The sequence below is a fragment of the Squalius cephalus genome (assembly GCF_949319135.1).
Source record: "Squalius cephalus genome assembly, chromosome: 3".
In the NCBI taxonomy this organism is placed as follows: domain Eukaryota; kingdom Metazoa; phylum Chordata; class Actinopteri; order Cypriniformes; family Leuciscidae; genus Squalius; species Squalius cephalus.
Window position 1 is genome coordinate 45,598,844 of NC_137124.1, and position 19,439 is coordinate 45,618,282.

General features: G+C 41.1%; 1 protein-coding gene across 26 annotated transcripts in view; it reads left to right on the top strand.

The window, feature by feature from the left end:
* LOC307155595 (receptor-type tyrosine-protein phosphatase delta) overlaps window positions 1–19,439 on the top strand; it is an 846,598-nt gene that overhangs the window by 169,739 nt on the left and 657,420 nt on the right. The gene's annotated exons all lie outside the window — the stretch shown is intronic.

A 19,439-nucleotide genomic window follows, 5' to 3' on the forward strand; every position in this document is an offset into this window, starting at 1 on the left:
CAAGCTCAGTATCCGGATCAGTTTCAGGCTCAGGAACAGATTCAGTCTCGGCGGGACGAGACACTTGACGGACGGACGTGACGTGAAGCTCAGTCTCTGGATCGGCAGAAGTGACGTGAACAGTCTCTGGATCGGCAGAAGTGACGTGAAGCTCACTCTCTGGATCGGCAGAAGTGACGTGAACAGTCTCTGGATCAGCAGAAGCGACGTGAACAGTCTCTGGATCAGCAGAAGCGACGTGAACAATCTCTGCATCAGCAGAAGCGACATGAACAGTCTCTGGATCAGCAGAAGCGACATGAACAGTCTCTGGATCAGCAGAAGCAACGTGAACAGTCTCTGGATCAGCAGAAGCGACGTGAACAGTCTCTGGATCAGCAGAAGCGACGTGAACAGTCTCTGGATCAGCAGAAGCGCACTCTGAGCTTGACGGGACCAGCGGCGGCGAGGGCTTTGAGCTGGGTAGGACCAGCGGCGAAGAGGACTCTGAGCTGGTTAGGACCAGTGATGAAGAAGGCTTTGAGCTGGACAGAACCAGCGGCGAAGAGGGCTCTGAGCTGGGCGGGACCAGCGGCGAAGAGGGCTCTGAGCTGGACGGGACCAGCAGTGAAGGCTCTGTGCTGGACGGAACCAGCGGTGAAGAGGGCTCTGTGCTGGACGGGACCAGCGGTGAAGAGGGCTCTGTGCTGGACGGGACCAGCGGTGAAGAGGGCTCTGTGCTGGACGGGACCAGCGGTGAAGAGGGCTCTGTGCTGGACGGGACCAGCGGTGAAGAGGGCTCTGTGCTGGACGGGACCAGCAGTGAAGAGGGCTCTGGGCTGAACGGGACCAGCGGTGAAGAGGGCTCTGTGCTGGACGGGACCAGCGGTGAAGAGGGCTCTGTGCTGGACGGGACCAGCGGTGAAGAGGGCTCTGTGCTGGACGGGACCAGCGGTGAAGAGGGCTCTGTGCTGGACGGGACCAGCAGTGAAGAGGGCTCTGGGCTGAACGGGACCAGCAGTGAAGAGGGCTCTGTGCTGGACGGGACCAGCGGTGAAGAGGGCTCTGTGCTGGACGGGACCAGCGGTGAAGAGGGCTCTGTGCTGGACGGGACCAGCGGTGAAGACTCTAGCTTGGCGGGCATGTCGCTTGCTGTCTTGGCTTCGGCAGATCTGGCGTGAAGTGCAGGCTCGGCTGGACTGGCGTGAAGTGCAGGCTCGGCTGGACTGGCGTGAAGTGCAGGCTCGGCTGGACGGGGGTGCCACGGAAGGAAGCTCTCCAGACATCTGGAGAGTGCCTCTCTCCAATCCAGACCAGAGAGATCGGGGAGCTCCCTCGGGTCAACCTCCTTAGCCCCCAGCCGGTAACATAACTTAATAGCCTCGTCACCCAGAGAGCAAGAGGCAGCGAGAGGAAAAAAACCCCAGGTGTACTGGAACAGATCGAGGCTATCCAGGGCTAAGGCCGCGATCTGTCCAGCGAACTCCCGGCTCATGCTGGGAAGATCAGGTGAGATCCGTACTGCTGTATTACAGGAGGTCATAGCTGCTGGATCTGAAGTGTGGCGAAGTCTTCTGTCACGTACTGCTCAGAGACACGAAGTAGGAGATCCAAATGCAGCTTTATTTTGTGGGGCAATCCAGAGGCGTAATCCAACATACAGGCTAGGGTCATACACAGGAAAGCAGTCCAAAACAAAGAAACAAACAAACAAACAAAACAGGCAGGGACCAGAGGCAAGAGAATAATCCAGGGACCAGAGGCAAGAGAGTAATCCAGGAAACAGGGCAAGATATCCAAAAACAAGAAACAAGACAACCAGGGAAACGCTCAGAATAGCAGTGTAACACTTAACAAGACTTTGCGGTGAGTGAATGAACAAGGTATATATAGACAGACTAACAGGATGATGAGACAGGTGAATGCAATCAGTGAATGAGGTACAGGTGAATGTGATCAGTGATAAGTGATGATGAGTCCAGGCAGTGAGTTATGGGAACTGTAGTTTGTGAGTGAATAGGATAGTCTGATGTGGACTGCCCTCTGGTGGCTCACAAGGGCAGCTCCAGCTGGTGATCGTTACAGTCTACTTGTCTGCAGCTTCAGATTCAGAATACAGGTTTGTGACTATTGTTTGCGAGTGCAAATTTCAACATTCAACTTCAGATTTTTATTTTACAGGTTTTCACATTGGAGCTGTGAGTGTAAATGTTCATGTACAAGTACGAATATTTATTGTACAAGTTCTCAAATTCACATTTACATGCTCTCGAGTTTTGCTACTGTTTTACCTTCATACTAATGACACATGATTTGTATATTTTTGTGTCTGGGAAAAATTTGGGATTAAATGGGTTAATATTGCAGCCTGCACTGCAAACTGTGCTGAAGATACGTGCCATCAAAGTCAGGCAACGCAAACCTTTTTCAAGACTTGAAACAATATCCCCCATTAGCACATGCAGAAACTAAGAAATTAATTTTCCAATAAAGATATTTATTTTGTTAAGGAAAATGACAAATGTTTGAATGTTCTACCTCAGATTTGTGAAATGTTCACCTGTTTGGCAAGTGTTTGTCATGATATGTTCTGACAGTCAAGAGTAGTTTAAAACTAGGGCTGGGCGATATATCGCATGACATTGTTATGCGCATCTCGTTAGTAAAGCCGGTTCCTTGATTAGTAGTAAATCGCCATCACCTGCTTTCAGACGGAGCGGCATTTACTACACAGAGCCGTAGTTCACTGACAAGCTGAGCTATATCACATTAATTACAGAGTACAGTGAGATTGTTACAGTGCTGTCATGGATGGTTGTCATGAGCTTGTCATGGTGACTGAAAGATGGTTGTGCAGAGTTGCAGGGAGGTTGTCAAGGTGATTATGATGGGTAAGAGTTTAAGTGAAATTGGCATGGTGACTGATAGTTGTGTTGAGTTGCAGTGAGGTTGTCATGGTGATTGTGATGGGTAAGAGTTGCAGTGATGTCATGGTGACTGACAGATGTTTTGTGTAGAGTTGTGGTTGGGTTGTCATGGTGACTTTGATGGGAAGAGTTGCAGTGATGTTGTCATGGTGACTGATAGATGATTGTGTAGAGTTGCATTGAGGTTGGCATGATGATTGTGATGGGGAAGAGTTTCAGTGATATTGTTATGGTGACTGATAGATGGTTGCATATATATATATATATATATATATATATATATATATATATATATATACAAACTCAGACATGTGTAAGTACCCAGGGCCTGAATTTCATTTTGGAAAATGGGGGGGAAATCCCCCCTTAGGTGAATCTTATGGGGGGGAATTTTTAATTTGAGGGGGGAGTTTAGAATTTTTTTTTTAAATTACATCTCGCCTTGAAATGTATGCTCACTCATTGCATTTTTACAATGGGGTAATTTTGTTCTTAAGAATTTACACAACACAAGGCAGCTTGATTTCAATCTTTGAATTAAATTGAAAAAAGTAGCACAAATAAATACAATAGAATAAATATACCAATAAAGAGAAAAGTTTTTGCTTAGGTCTAACACTAGTATTCAGAAATACTACAGAGACTGAATAATCAAATGTAAAATAACACTGGGTAGTATTTTAGTCCTGACTAAATTAAATACATAATCCTGATTCCTTAAAATGAAAGCTATGTTTTGTTGTTTTGACAACCAAATTAATGACAGACACATACGGCTGCTGTCCCTTTAAGAGCTAGTGCACGGATCCTGTTTTCATTATACGGTCACGTGCGATTTATGCTTATTTAAGACATAACCGACTGTGTTTAGAGGAAGACCGAAAATTGACATAATTCTCGCATATTTTTGACTGTTAAAGCGATATAATCCACGAAAAATAACTTTTGTTTTGTTAGCTGTTTGTGAGGCGGCTTTACTCTATGTATGTGTCTAGAAAAACAACATCTCTCAGACAGCGCGCAAGTGCCGAATAGTTTAAAATCGCGTGAATGTTTAAACTGGTAAAATTTAAAAAGACGTGCAAATGGTAAACTTTTGTTACTCATGATGCAATGCTGGCCCGATTATGCAAGTGACAATTCCGTCTATCCCGACTCCCGAAACGCGAGAGTGTATTATCGCCGCCTGCAGCGCGCTTAACGATTGCCTTGTGCAACCCATTTAGAGAGACGAGAGATAGAAGACGCAGCACCGCTGAATCACTCACGCTGTTTGTGAAATTGCGTCTCGCAGACAGTTTTAAAATGACTGATTTGATTTTATAATCTCTGTGTGGATTAATTTACCAATACAACCTACATGCTAAAGTGAATCAATGTTTGCGGGAATTTCCCGCATTATAAGTGGGAGACCTGCGGGAATGATTAAAATGATGCGCAATACCCGCAATCCCGCGCCGAAATTCAAGCCCTGGTACCAATCTTTTATACTTCAAGTATTAGCACATAATTGGTTAAATGTGAAGGTAATACGTGACGGAACGATTGAGTCTTCCTAGCAGAACTTACACTAAAGCTTTCATTGAGGTTGACATGGTTACTGAAATAGTGATAGTAGAGTTGCAGTGAGGTTGTCACAGAGCTGTGATAGATGGTTGTGTAGAGTTTGAGGCTGTCATGGTAACTGAAATAGTGGAGGGTAGAGGTGCAGTGGAGTTGTCATGATGACTGATTGAGGGGAGAGTTGCAGCGAAGTTGTCATGGTGGCTTATATATGGTTGTGTAGAGTTGTAGTGAGGTTGTCATGGTGACCGTAAAAATGGGGAAGGACAGTTGCTGTGAGTTTGTCATGGTGGGGAGAGGACTGCAGTGAGAACTGTTGCAGCAAGGTAAACTCACTGGTCAACCTTACCGTGCCTGATAGAGGATACAGTTGCAGAGAATCTTCCTACTATCGCTAATGTAGAGTAGATTGAGTTGTTGTCCAGTTTAGATTTAAGTGTATTAGGTTGTCCTCCTTCCTGATAGGTTGACAAATAATGAAGGATAATCAAATCAGCTCTCTCTACAGTGGAATGTGTCTCCTGTTCTGCTCCTCAATTTCTAGTAAGCCACTTACAGTCAGGCATTCATCCTCTCATCACTCACTAATGAGCTCCTAAAGCGGTCACTGCTAGGGAGAGCACAGACCACAAGCGCATGAGCTGGGAAATTGTTCCTGGTGTTGGCAGAGAGGCAGACAGTCTTCCCGTCTCAATGTGAACATCTTCAGAGATGCTGCAGTCTATATTTGCCGTTATCTGCCCTCCTAAAACTCATTTGTTCTTATTCAGCTGGAGAGTGGAGAGAAGGAGAGTACTGCAAATATATGAAGTTAGGAATGTTGAATAACACACTAGTCAAACACATCAAAATAAGCATACTTCTTTAGAGCACAACACAGTATTATGAAAACATAATGATTTAAAAGTGTATTTTGAAACTTTTAATTTGAGACTACTACATATTGTACTCTTAAAGGGATACTTCACCTCTGGAAAGATGAATGTGTATTTAAAATAGGTCATTTATGTAGAAGAAATGTGAAATTATTTTTGAATTTGGAGCTTTCTAGACTGAGAAAAGCCAGAAAATGTATTTTTGGCTTATGTGGATGAAAGACAACAACTCCCAGAATGCACTTGCTTTGCTGCCCTAGGAGGCCACTCCCAAGCCACGCCTACCAGTAAGAGAGTGCAGTTGAAAACAACAGTTGGCTACTAGTGAGTCTCCGTGACGAGTTTGCCCGGGATTTCTAGATCGCCTAAAATGTCCGGGATTCGGCTTTTGCGTTCACAGTCGCCATTCATTATGTTTACTGTGGCGAGCAGGACGAGGCTTAGGGGCGCGGGAGAACGGCGCAAGGCCGGTGGCGTGATTACCGTGAGATGCACCGGTCTCGTATCTCTCACGGAGGAGCGGGAATTTTCTTAGCAATGATAAAACGCACATCAACCGATCACTTGTTTAGCGTTCATGTAAACACTACATTCAGATTCACCAATCGGAATGAATTCAGTTAGATTGAAACAAAAGGTGTGCATGTAAACAATGAATGGCGACTGTAGAAAGCAAAAGCCGAATCCCGGACATTTTGGACGATCTCGACGGCCGGACATGTCCGGGAAAAAGAGGATGGTAACCCCTACTACTCAGCTTTCTCCTACTACTCAGCTTTCTCCACAGAACAAGAGCCTGCTAGCTTAGCTTCCAAAGAAAGACGGCTGACACTGTGTACATTCTGTGAGTGAGATCCCACCCTCTATGGGCGGGTTGAAAACATGCGGGACAGCCCCTACTACTGGCTGTAGTCTTTAGCCTCTGGCCAATAAATCCTCCGATGACGCAAAATGACGATTTTTGTGTCATCGGAGTATTTTTTCCAGACAAAAAATACATAAATCTCTCGTCTCAGGGGGATATGAGGGTGGAAAGCACGGTAATTCGAAAATACTACAGGTTTTCTACTAATACAAAGCTTAATGCTAAATCCTGAAGTATCCCTTTAAGTGTATTTAAGTGTTGTGAAACATAGTCATGAAAGTATTCTGTTTAAGGGCACCTTTAATTTCATTAATATAACCCCAACCCTTTGTAGAATAGAAAATCATGTGTAGAAACACCCTAGCAAACCATCCAGAATAACCTAGCAACTGTACAGCAACACTCAAAACACCAGTTATCGTTAGGGGAGACGGGGGATGGAAGTAACACTTCTTGTTTGAGCATCAGTAACTCAGTGGTTGTTTGTGCTAGAGCTCTCTAACTTTGATACACTGTAACCACATTTGTCTACTACAAATACTTGACTTGTACTTTTTTGGTAATACTTCTGACTTGTAAAACTGGCAGTGTTACAACTGACCCGACAACACTCCCCGGTCCCCCCTACATGTACATTTTAACACATTGCTATGTACTTGCTAGGTTGTTGCTATGCATAATAATGCAGAAAAGTGTTTAACAGCTGCATAACAATGTTTTAGCGACAATCCAGAACACCCCAGCAACCACATTGCCACACCACTCACATGTTCTTCAGCTAATGTATCTAGATATCTAGCTTTGTCATGACATAATCTCAACAGCTTATGATATCAGTTATGATATCTCAACCTTTTTCTCGTCCTGTGTAATTAAGCCATTTTGGTCGTTAAATTCTGTTGTGTGGAAACAGGCAGGGTCCTGAGTCAGTGCTGGATTCTGACAGCAGAGAAGATCAGATTCACCGCTCAGACAAAGTCAGCGCTGATGAATACGACAAGTCTTTCAGAAGTTTGTTATTTTTACCTGTCAGGTGTACATCGCTGTATTTCATTTAAGTCTGTTTCAGAGATTCTGACGGCTGCTTCCTGCTTGCACAACATCAAGTTCTCCAGCACAGAGCTATCACACGTGTGTGTGTGTGTGTGTGTGTGTGTGTGTGTGTGTGTGTGTGTGTGTGTGTGTGTGGATGTACATCCTCCAGGCCCTTGTTAGCCACTTTTCCACATCAGTTTGCAACTTGAAAACTTTCCTCTGGCTGTTTTGAATTATTTTGTAGAGTTCATCTGCTGATTGGTCTTCGACTGTCAGAGAAATCGTATGTTGGTCAGAATATTGTCTCACGTGACTATTGTCTTAAGGTCTGGTCCACTTATTCTGGCCAAGCGCACACTAAAACACAGCTCTTTGCTTTTACCCATCATGAGATGTGTCTTGTGTGACACCTTGGCAATGAGACCTTTTTGTAGGCCATCCGTTGGGACTGAACCAGCTGTTATTAATTTGCCCGGACAGGGGGCTGGATTGCTTTTTAATTACTAATAGTTTTAAGCTGTTGTCGTGGCTTTCCATGCCTTTTTGCACCTCCCTTTCTTCATGTGTTCAATACTTTTTCCCTGTGTCATTTCACATTATTACACATAACTTAATTTCTGAGCTTATATGTTTTGGTTTCTCTGTATGTACTGATTCCTTGGGTTGTTATCAACATCTGGTGAAAATTTCATGTCAATAGCACCTTTGGGAATATATTTACTGAGAAAAATGATGACGTGTTCAATACTTATTTCCCCCGCTGTATATGTACAGTATATTGAGCAAGTGTAAATCTGATGAAATCTGCAGTGCAGTGATATTCCGCATGTTTTAATGTAACACAGTAACATGCAAATACTGTAAAATACGGTCTAAACAAATGTTTTTTTTTTATGTCAAACGTTTTGTGCATTGTTTTATATAGCTTTCTGTGAGAGTTATGTTTATGGGATATATTAAGCTTGTACAGTATAAAAAATCATTATCCCCATAAAACATGGAAATCCATAATGTGTGTGTGTGTGTGTGTTTGGTTTGATCGATGTCAGCTGTTTGAGACCAGTAGCTGAAGATTTTGTTGACCAAAAAAAGTGACTGTGATGTTAATTAAACAGAAAAAAAATGACAGACATGATTAATATTCTGCTGTAGCATACAACGCTAATGAGAATTTTGATGTATTAGTACACACATATAACACACGGGCACACGGACACACACACACACACACACGTGCAAGCACAAGTGCACACACAAGCATGCACACACTCTTCTGTGTCATTTAAAACACATCCATGCAGCTTCATTTAAAGATTCTCACCGTCGGTTCAGACTTTTGCTTTGCCATTTTTATTTCATTTCTCATCTTTATTTGCTGGCCATATCAAGCTCTCACTCTTGTTATGTTAGACGTTTCCAGCCAAATAGCTTATTACATCTGTAGCAAAGTGTGTGTGTGTGTGTGTGTGTGTGTGTGGTCCTGGTAAACCTTACGTTGTGGGGACCAAACGAGGGTATAATATCCCCAAAAGGATAGTAGAACCAGAAATGTATGACCTTGTGGGGATATTGTTCCCTTTCAGTTGGTTACGTTCGACGTAGTCGACGTGTCGACTGATTGGGATCACACTAGGGAGCCTATCATCACGCCCCGCCCCGCAGCACGGGTATAAATACGGAAGTGGATGCATGCACCAGTTGTCTTTCGCTTCGGAGCAGATCAGTCTCGATGCCTCTGAAGAGTACTATTGTTTACAACGAGCGAGTGTGTCGGTGTTCTTCTAGGAAGACTCCCAGTGCTGGTGGTTCTACAGTGCGAGTACAGCGGTGGATCGCGAGCTTTGAGCTCTCAACTGTTAGATATACAGCACGTTGAAACAGGTTTTGTGGATAGTTCATGTTCTCATTGGGAGAATATGACTATCGCGGTGTTGAGATCGAAACTCGCCCTCATGCGGCCCGCTACGGCGCCGTGTGGAATGGGTGATCAGAGGATCATAGTGAGGCTTCCACGCCCGGTAACCAAACCCTGTGGGCCCCTCACTCCTCTATCACATCGCAGCCAGTGGAGACCCCCGTTGAGCGCGCTGGACCCTCTGTAATGGACCGACCAGCTGTTTTATTCAGGGGCCCCTCCAGAGGACAGGATGTCGGTTGCAGCATCGGAGGGTGAGCTGACCTCTGGAAATGATGACTCGACTGCGTTATCTCCCTCTGGGAGTGTAATGTTGCCCGAGCCAGATCCAGAAACGTCAGCTATGCTTAAACGGGCCACCGAGGCTGTCGGGCTCGAGTGGAATCCTCCACTGTGTCCCGAACAGTCTCGGTTGGTTGATTGGTATCTCGGGACGGACTGCGCTGGTTCTCAGCTCGCCGTCCCAGTGCCTTTCTTTCCCGAAGTGCATGGAGCGCTTACCAGGTCGTGGACGGCACCTTTCTCTGCCAGAAACTGCTTGAATAGCTTTTCCCCCCTCACTACCCTTGACGAAGGAGCGGTGAAGGATTGCGAGGCTATCCCTCCAACGGAATGGTCTGTCGCGACACAGGTGCACCCAACAGTTCTCTGCTGCCCAAGCGCAGACGGAGGACTTCCGGCACATTCTGCCCCGGCGGTTCGCTGCTGCCTCCACCTCGCCGGTGGCAGTTCCTCCCCCTGCTGCCGCTCCCGCTCCCGCTGGGCCTCCACAGCAGCCTTTAGCCACAGTAGGGGTGCCCAGCCCGCTCTAGGCGCTGCCAAGCCAGGTGGCAAGCGACAGCGAAAGCGTTCCTGAGCGGGCCACTCAGGGATGGAGGAGGATGCTCTTGGAGTTGGTCCGATCCACTCCCTCCCCCCAGTTGAGGGCTGGGTGGAGGCTTTGTTGTGTGTATGTGACTGTTCCGCCGCTGGCACCCAAAAATAACGGAGCCGGTGGTACCCACACTTCAAAGAAAGCAGTTTCCTCTGTTCCTGGGTTCAAAGAGGGCCAGACTGGCGGTGTGCGGCCCTGTAAAGCCTTGCACCCCTCAGCTACCTCTTGTATCGCCAGCCGGCAGTTGGGTGTGGTTTGAGGACCCGGTCACGCCTTCTCACGCACTCTCTGCTGCCATGAACAGACAGGTAAGAGTCACACTACACACTCAGACCCTGCTTCGGGCCACCTTCAGGCCTTCTGAGCTGGGTCCCTGTTTTTTGCCTAGAAATCTGTGGTATTTGTGGTTCCCCTGCATCACTCAGTTGTAGCACTACACGGTGCTCCTGGCTGATCCAGTGGTTCCCCCGTACCAACAGACTCGGCTTCATTAGCTGGCATTGAGTGCGTTCGAGGACCTGGTCATAAGCCTTTTTTAATAGTGAGTACCAGTAAAATGTCCTCATTAGTCTGTTGTCATGATATTTCACTATATAAGTGAAGACATTTGGTCTTCACAAGTATACCCAAACCTGTAGGCGCATAGACACACACACACACACACACACACACACACACACACACACACACACACACACACACACACACTGGAGTCAGTGAATTTCTCTAGTGGCTCCAGACTGCCCAGTCATTTATTAGACGTGATCAATTATTAATCAAGCTGTTTAAAGGAGCTGCTTAGTTTTACACTTCCATGCAGAAAGCTATGTCTCCATATTGTGTCGCATTAGCAGAAGTAATATATTATCATTCATGATGTATTCATCATTCATTACAGTATTGTGCTACAGTACAGTGTAGTGTGAAGTCAAGCGTTTTCACAGACACACACACACACACACACACACACACACACACACACACACACACACGTTTATCTAGCTGTTTGAATGAAGACAATATTCAATTTCAGTAACATACATACATACTGTACATACCTGTTTATTTATTTATTTACCTCAGGCCTAAAGTATCAGGTCATAACTACCATATGGGAAGCACCACGAGTGAAACCCTCCAATATAAGGTTTTGTGATCAATACATTTTAATTTTGAAATTTAAAGTTTCAATGCTCAGTTATATCACCTCTAATCATAAGCTATGCTTAGAAATTTACAAAGTATAAATAATTATTTATCACTACTAAACCTAAATGTAACATTGTAAAGCACTGCATTATATTAATATTTTTAATAGAAAATAATTTAAAATAGAGTAAATTAGAACTATAAGTTTCAGTTTGCTTTGTAATCACATCACAAATAATAATGATGTATGACTTTATTATTGTTAATAATAATAATAATAATTTATATTTAGTGTTAACATTCACATTATGAATCTTTTGAATTTTTGAATTTGAATGTACAGAAATGTCTAAACAAAGACCTTGATTAGCAAATATCATTGCATTACAATCATTGTGTAGTCAATATTGTTTGTGCTTTGCGCCCAGAAAATATTTTATCTGCTAAATAAATAAAATTTCCCTCATAATATGTTACTTTCAATACTTATGATGTCATACTTTCAAATATGATGTCAGAAACATTGTAAGATAGCAGGATTGAACATAAACTGAGGGACAAAGAATCATTCTGGACCAAGAACAAATGTAGGATTGGACTTGATTTTGTCTATGGGGATTTGTTTGGATGGTTGGATTGTTGTAGTTTACTATTGGTGGATCTCATGTGAGTGACAGGTTGTCCTGCCCTCACACCATCAGAGAAGAGAAGAGATGTGGCTGCATGAGGGAGGGGAAGTTATTTTATTAAAGATCACAAGAAACATGTATTTAAAAACAATAATGATGTTCACAGATTAATCATACACTGCAATATTCCATACAAAAATAAGAATGGTCCATTTTGACTTTAAAAGTCAGTGTCCAGTTAATGAGTAATAAATGAGATGGCAGTGATGACTGACATGTCTACTGACTCCAACTCAGACTAACAGCCTGCGGTTCTTCACAAGTGAATAAAGACATTATTGAGTCTCTTTGGGACATTTTATGCTTTTAAGGGCAAGTTGTTCTTCGAGTTGTTTTTAATGAGGCAACTTTTTGCAATATCATCCCCACAAGTATTACTCCACCCACCCACACACACACACACACACACACACACACACACACACACGTCTGGTTTACTATCTTTGTGGAGACTCTCCATATATGTAATGGTTTTTGTACTGTACAAAGTGTATATTCTGTATATTCCCCTTTCACTAACAATATCCCTAAATCTACCCATCACAGATTTTTTTGTTGTTGCATTTTGACATTTTCAAAAAAAAAAAAAAAAAAAATTCTGTATGATTTATAAGCCTGTTTCTTCATGGTGACCTCAATTTATGTCCCCACATTGACACGAGTCCCCATAAGTCTATATGTGCATTCAGGGTGAAGTCCCCACCGGGATAGAAAAACATGAATGCACACACACACACACACACACACACACACACACACACACACACACACACACACACACACTGATCGATTAGCAGGTGAAACGGGCAGCAGAAGTGAGTCAGTGAATCACAGGCTTTTCCTCCACACTCATTTATTAACGCTGATAGTTTGACTTGACTCTTTTTGCTTCCATGTATTTTCCAGCAGTTCTGTTCGAAGGGAAATATAAGCTTTATGTTTACCTTGTCTCATTTGGATAATGTGTCATATAAATGCTAAGCTCAGGGATTTCGCCTTCTCTGCTGTAATAATGTTTGATCCGTTTCTTACTGTGTTTATGAAGTTTTGCGCCATTTTAAACATGATGCAAATGAACAGCAGCAGAATATTAGTTCTGAAATTCTCTTTTTATTATTTATGCTCTCTCTCTCTCTCTCTCTCTCTCTCTCTCTCTCTCTCTCTCTCTCTCTCTCTCTCTCTCTCTCTCTCTCTCTCTCTTCATTTTTATTGTGGTTTGGATTTGGTCCAACAGCCATTTTGGCTCTATACAGTTAAAGGCAGCTGGTTTAGTTAACGGTCTACTGGTCGGGTTAAAGTGAAACATGCGCAGAGGGAATGCTCGCTGTCACATGTTAATTGAAACACAATCACAGCAGACGTGTACTTAATCTGCGCTAGATGAGACTCACATCCAAACAGTGCTGAGCGTAACGTGACTGCACTCAGATTATTGTTCTGAAGTGATGCGTGCCAAATAATCTCTTTAAAGTTCAATTGAATGTACAATTCTCGAAGAATGGTTAATTGAAAAGCATACAAAATGAATTGAGCTGCTAACTAAGAGTAAGTATGGAAGAATCAAGTGGCTGTTTTTCAAAAAAAAAAGGAAAAAATCTTTATAATAATGCATTAGCATTACTTTGTAAACTGCATGTGATCAGCTAAAGAAGCAAGACCTGTTTTTCCCCATTCAATAGTAGTAAGCAACAACAAAAATAAAATGATGCTGATTATTAATCACTTTTTTATTTTATTTTAGTATCATTAAAATTATATAAAAAATACATAAATATATTACTATTGTACTGTAAAGAAAATACTGAGTAAACAATAATAATATTAATACATTCTCAAAAAAAAAAAAAAAAAAAAAAAGTACAAAGCTGTCACTGGGGCAGTACCCTAAGGTATAAAAGTCTTTGTAACTTACCCAGATAGCAAGCACCTATGCAACTATGTTAAATTAATGTTAAAGACCATGTTGCAGGTTAGAGTACCCAGTAAGCCAATTTATAGAAAAATAATGTAGGAACTAGATTTAAATATAAACATATACTTATAAAACGCTATTTAGGCTTCTGGAGTCGTTTTTGTGAGAAATTTTTACTTCCGCATTTGAAAACCGCCGAACCTGAAGTGACGTAACATGAGGGAGAGCGGTCAAAGTAAACAATAGGAAAGCAATGGATCGCAATGACAGCTCGGAAAGCTGGGGGAATTGTAGCCTAAATGTTTACTCGTATGATATATATAATTCATATTAGGGATGCAAATGATCGATTAATTCATTAATCATTAATTGATTGACCTTATCGATCGATTAACGATTAACTGATAAGCGGCTATTTTCCTGAGAATGTAAATTTCTCACGGTATCATTAGTGTCTTTGGTAACACTTTACTTGAAGGGGTGTGCATAAGACTGACATGACACCTTCATAATCATGACATGGCAGATGTCATAAATATGAAGGAGGTCTTATGCATGTTTATGACAACTGTCATTAAGTGTCATTCGCTCAATTATGACATTTTTAATGCAAATATGACATAGTTTGAGATGTCTTTGTTATGACAACTTGACATAAACCAATACATCATAACCTGTCAGTGTCTTTGTCATGACAACTTGACATTACCAAGACAACATAAATTGTCATAAACATGACATAGCAGATTAACTACCAAACTTAAGAAACCACTTAGCTTTATGGGTTAACATTACATTAAACTTTCAGGTGATTGGTTTTGACATTGGCTGTCATGAGGCCATTATAACTGTGTCATGAATGTTTTTCTTGACCTCAAGTACAGTGGTACAAATTTAATTTGTCATTAAAATGTTATAATGGCTTCATGACAGCCAATGTCAAAACCAACCACATGACAGTTTAATGAAATGTTAACCCATAAAGCTAAGTGGTTTCTTAAGTTTGATAATTAATCTACTATGTCATGTTTATGACATATTTATGACAGGTTTTGTTGTCTTAGTAAAGTCAAGTTGCCATAACAAAGACATCTCACACAATGTCATATTTGCATTAAAAATGTCATAATTGAGCGAATGACACTTAATGACATTTGTCATAAACATGCATAAAACCTCCTTCATATTCATGACATGTGTCATGTCATGATTATGACTGTGTCATGTCAGTCTTATGCACACCCCTTCAAGTAAAGTGTTACCGTGTCTTTAACATAAAAAGCAAAATATTGCTTATAGGCTACTAAATAAAACTGCATGTTATTGCTCAATTGATGTTTTATTGTAACAGTTGGGATACGGTACAGATAATGGCATTTATGTAGTTTAACAAAAATTATGCACAGAAAATTAAAATACATAAAAAATAATTGTGCACTGGCTCACCTGTTGCATGTGAAACATTAAGCAACATACAATAAATTTTAAATAAAAATCTACATGGGTAGGCTTAGCCTACAATATTAAGCCTACATATAATAATCTATCTGGTAAACTACTTGAATGAAAAACTTATAATCCCCCTTGGTCTGAGAATGGTAACAGTAAGATTACTAGACCTGGAAACTTCAAATATAGAACTGAACACAAATTAAATCATCCCTGAGGAAGGTGACAATAAAATTAGAAAAATTAAAATTAGAGGGCGTCCCTCATTTACTCTGTCAGTGAAATATGACCAAATTCCGATTTTTTGCTCACATATGTGACACAGATCCGATGTGTTCTATGACAGTGTAAACAGGAAAAAAACGCATGCATTCGGATATCGAGATCGGTTTCAGGCCTCATTCATATGTGGAAATAAATCGGATACGTGCCAATGCGACTGTCATGTAAACAGGCAGATCGGAGTTTCTGAGGCATTAGGCAACGTCTCCGCGGTTTAATGACGAGAGAAACCCACGCACATCTGCAAAGGGACGGATGACCCGACGAAACGTTGTGTCGTCGTAGGAGAGTAATGTGGACAAACGTTGACACAATGTACACAACAATATTTCGGACACACTGCTCTTCGTTAAAGCCAATATTTAAAGCCAGTATGCTCCCACCAGTCCTGAGATCTCTCTCACACACAATAACTGAAGCATATGCGCAATGGTGGCACTTTTCGTCCTCCTTCGCCTCAAATTTGAAATGCTCCCACACTCCACTCCGTTTTGACCGCCTCATGTTTGGTTTCTTTTTTGCCGCCTCAGGTTTGTGTCGGGTCTCTCGCCGCCCGCGAGAATCTCGTGTCACGTTCGCAATGTTCAATTAGCCGACAATTAATTTAATTTAATCGAGTAAATTCTTGTCGACAATTAATCGATAATCGATTAACCGTTTACATCCCTAATTCATATATAATTGATATATATGATGATAATTATGAGCCTGATATGAAACCAAGTGAGCAGGACAGGCCAGGGTTAGACAGAACAACGGTGAGTTGTGGTGTGAGGAGAACAGGGCGAGAGAACAGTGTTAGCTTATTCACGTTAGCCGACGATATGTACAACACTATGCTCAGATCACAATACTGTACAGATTATTATCATCATGTATCAGGCAATAGCAAAGCTAGTATTTAGACCCTTACCTGCATGTGTTGTGTGTGTCAGCCATTAGGAGACAGTTTCCAGAGGAAGGGGGACTTTATAAAGGCTTTGAATTGACCCATTTGGTGACGATGAATACAAAAAATGATCACAATCACAACTGTACTGTATAAAAACTTGATATGTAGAAACAGCCAACACAAACATTAAAGTCGGTTTGTACAGATTGAAAATGAATTATAGAATAGGGCGAATATAGAATAGAATTATAGGGCGACTCGATGAAGGAGCCGGGACAGTGTGCACATATCGCCAGGATTATAATCATTCGGTCTATAGTGAACGCTACACACTACTGCGTTTTTCAAAGCAGAAGCAGAAGTGAAGTCCCGTCTCTTACCCTGCACAAAACGCACACAGGCACGGAAGATCGCACCGTCCTTTTTCTTATTCGGAAACCTGTGGACTCGATGTCCTGACAGGCCATAATTCACAATCATTTACCACAACGATGATTAATTGAAGTACAAGAAGCACCGAAAACACACTGAATCATGACTGCTCCAACTGAATACCAACCTACTCCGCACTGAGCGAACGCAGAGCCAAACGACTACCTCATGTGACGTCATATGACGCGATGGTGAAAAAAAGCGTTTTTTCAACAAGGTCAAGGAAACTGTCACGTTTTCTATTAAATTTGTGCCCTTATGTCTTGCAAAACAATTTTTAATCCTGCATTTACTTTTCATATGGTATTTTCATACAAGGTTATATTAATTTAAAAAAAAAAAAAAAACAACAACCTGCAACATGGGCTTTAATGTGTCAACGTTAACCGCATTGAATCAACATCACTTTTGCACCCACAATTAATGTTGATTTGTTTTTTGCAAATTCATCATTGAATCAGTGTTACAATATAATGTTAGTTCAACAACTGGTTAAACACTCTGAGAAAATGAAACAAAACAACTACAACTGACTTAAAGCCACACAGCCTAAAATCAACTGCAAATAAAAGAAGACAAGAAATCTCCCAAGATTTCAGCAGAAGTTCTTTTTGAGAATTAACAGAGGTTTAAATGTTAAAGTTTTATTGCAAATGTATACACGTTTCCTTGAGTTGAACAGTTTGACTCTTGGCTCTTAATATGGTTTTACTCTTTTTGGAGTTGTTTAATCCTCCTCTGCTGAGATATTAAGAGATTTATTGTCTTCTTTTATTTGCAGTCGATTTCAGGCTGTGTGGCTTTAAGTCAGTTGTAGTTGTTGTGTTTCATTTTCTGAGAGTGCAAGCATGATGTTGAACATCACATTGTAACATTGATTCAGTGATGAAATCTCAATGAAATGAAATGACATTTTTTTTTAACATTAATTGCAGGTGCAAAAGTGATGTTTATTCAATGCGGTTAACACATTAACATTGGTTTAATATTGTTTCGATGGTTCCTTGCTACCTGGGTAAGGTACAAAGATGTAGCTTTTCACTTTTGTACCTTAGGGTACTGCCCCAGTGACAGCTTTGCACCTTTTTTTCTGAGAGTGTATTAATAATAATAATTATACTGCTCACATATAAATGCATTTAAAAAAAAAAATACTGAATCAGACCGTTATTATTTAAATTTGATTAAATTGAATAGCCTATAAAATAAAATTGTTCTGAGTTTGCAAAACTTGACAAAACCCATTAAACTGCAAATCAATGTGATTTAATGTCAGCCCCAAAATTAACATCCTTATTTAGAAATGAATTAATAGGAAATGTAAAGACTAATAGGATTACTGTTCAGAGAGATTAATAGATTAATTAAATTAATAAGTGCTTTTAGAAAAGTTAATTGGTGATCAGTAACAGTATATTCAGTATATCAGTTTCTTCATGATAACATTCTAGATTGTTCTGCCTGTATGGGTGATTTATTCATGAAATATTTTAAAATAAGTAATTAATTTTGTTCGATAGTTTTGTAGCAAAATGTTATTTTTCCCTACAAAAAATATAAAAATTAATTTTTTCATACAATCAACAATCGTAAATTAAAAGTAAGTCTGAGTTTTTTGGGTTGTTTCAGTGAATTGTCTTTAATGAATGCTCAATCAGAAATATTTATGTGCACATGTGTGTGTTTGTGTTACACAGATCATAACTTTGTTTCATGTATTGGTGTAAATCTACGGCAGTGCGCTGGCATTCACTGCAGGTCTTTGTTTAGAGGTCACAGGTAAAATAATTCAGAAAGGAGCTTTGCATGAAAGGTGAGAATGAGAAACGAGGATTTTCTTTTTCTTTTGAGTGTGTTTTTTTTAAGGGATAATCTGATTATGGAATCTTTGTTCTTGAGCTATGTTGTCTCTGTGGAACCTTCAAACATGAGTGACATAAAGAGAAATCTCACATTTATTTTTTGCAAGCACCTGAATGAATACATATTACTCTCTCTCACACACACATACACATACACATACACATACACATACACATACACATACACGTACAGAATTAACAGCATAGACTTGGATTTGACTTGGACTTTTTTACTGGTAATTTTTGCCTTTGAAATAGTTTTAGCTAACAGTAATAACCATTAAAAGACACCTGGACTAATGCTTGTGTGAAGGATTTTCTCTCAGGATGTCATTACGGTGAAGCTGCTCTCTGGCCTCCTTACATAATGAGTCTAGAGTGACCTATTAAATATCTGGTCACACACACACAAACACATTCACTCGCTCTCATTGTATTTGACTTTCCTCTTCCTCTAGTTTCCTCTTGCTGTCGTTCTTAAGAATTGAACAGTGACATCTCAAAATGAGACATAAATCGAGCTCAAAATGAATAGTTAGAGCAACGAAAGTCTCCCAGAGACTCGTGACAAATATTAATGTAACCTGAGCAAATGCCGAAACAGAGAAAGATAAATGAGGTTTTGTAGGTTCAGGAGCGTTTGTGTTCTTACAGGCTATGGTCATTATTCACAATGTTCCTTTGTTTACTTGTTCATTTGCTGATATTTCTTCCTCCCCCCCCCCCCCCCCCCCCCCCC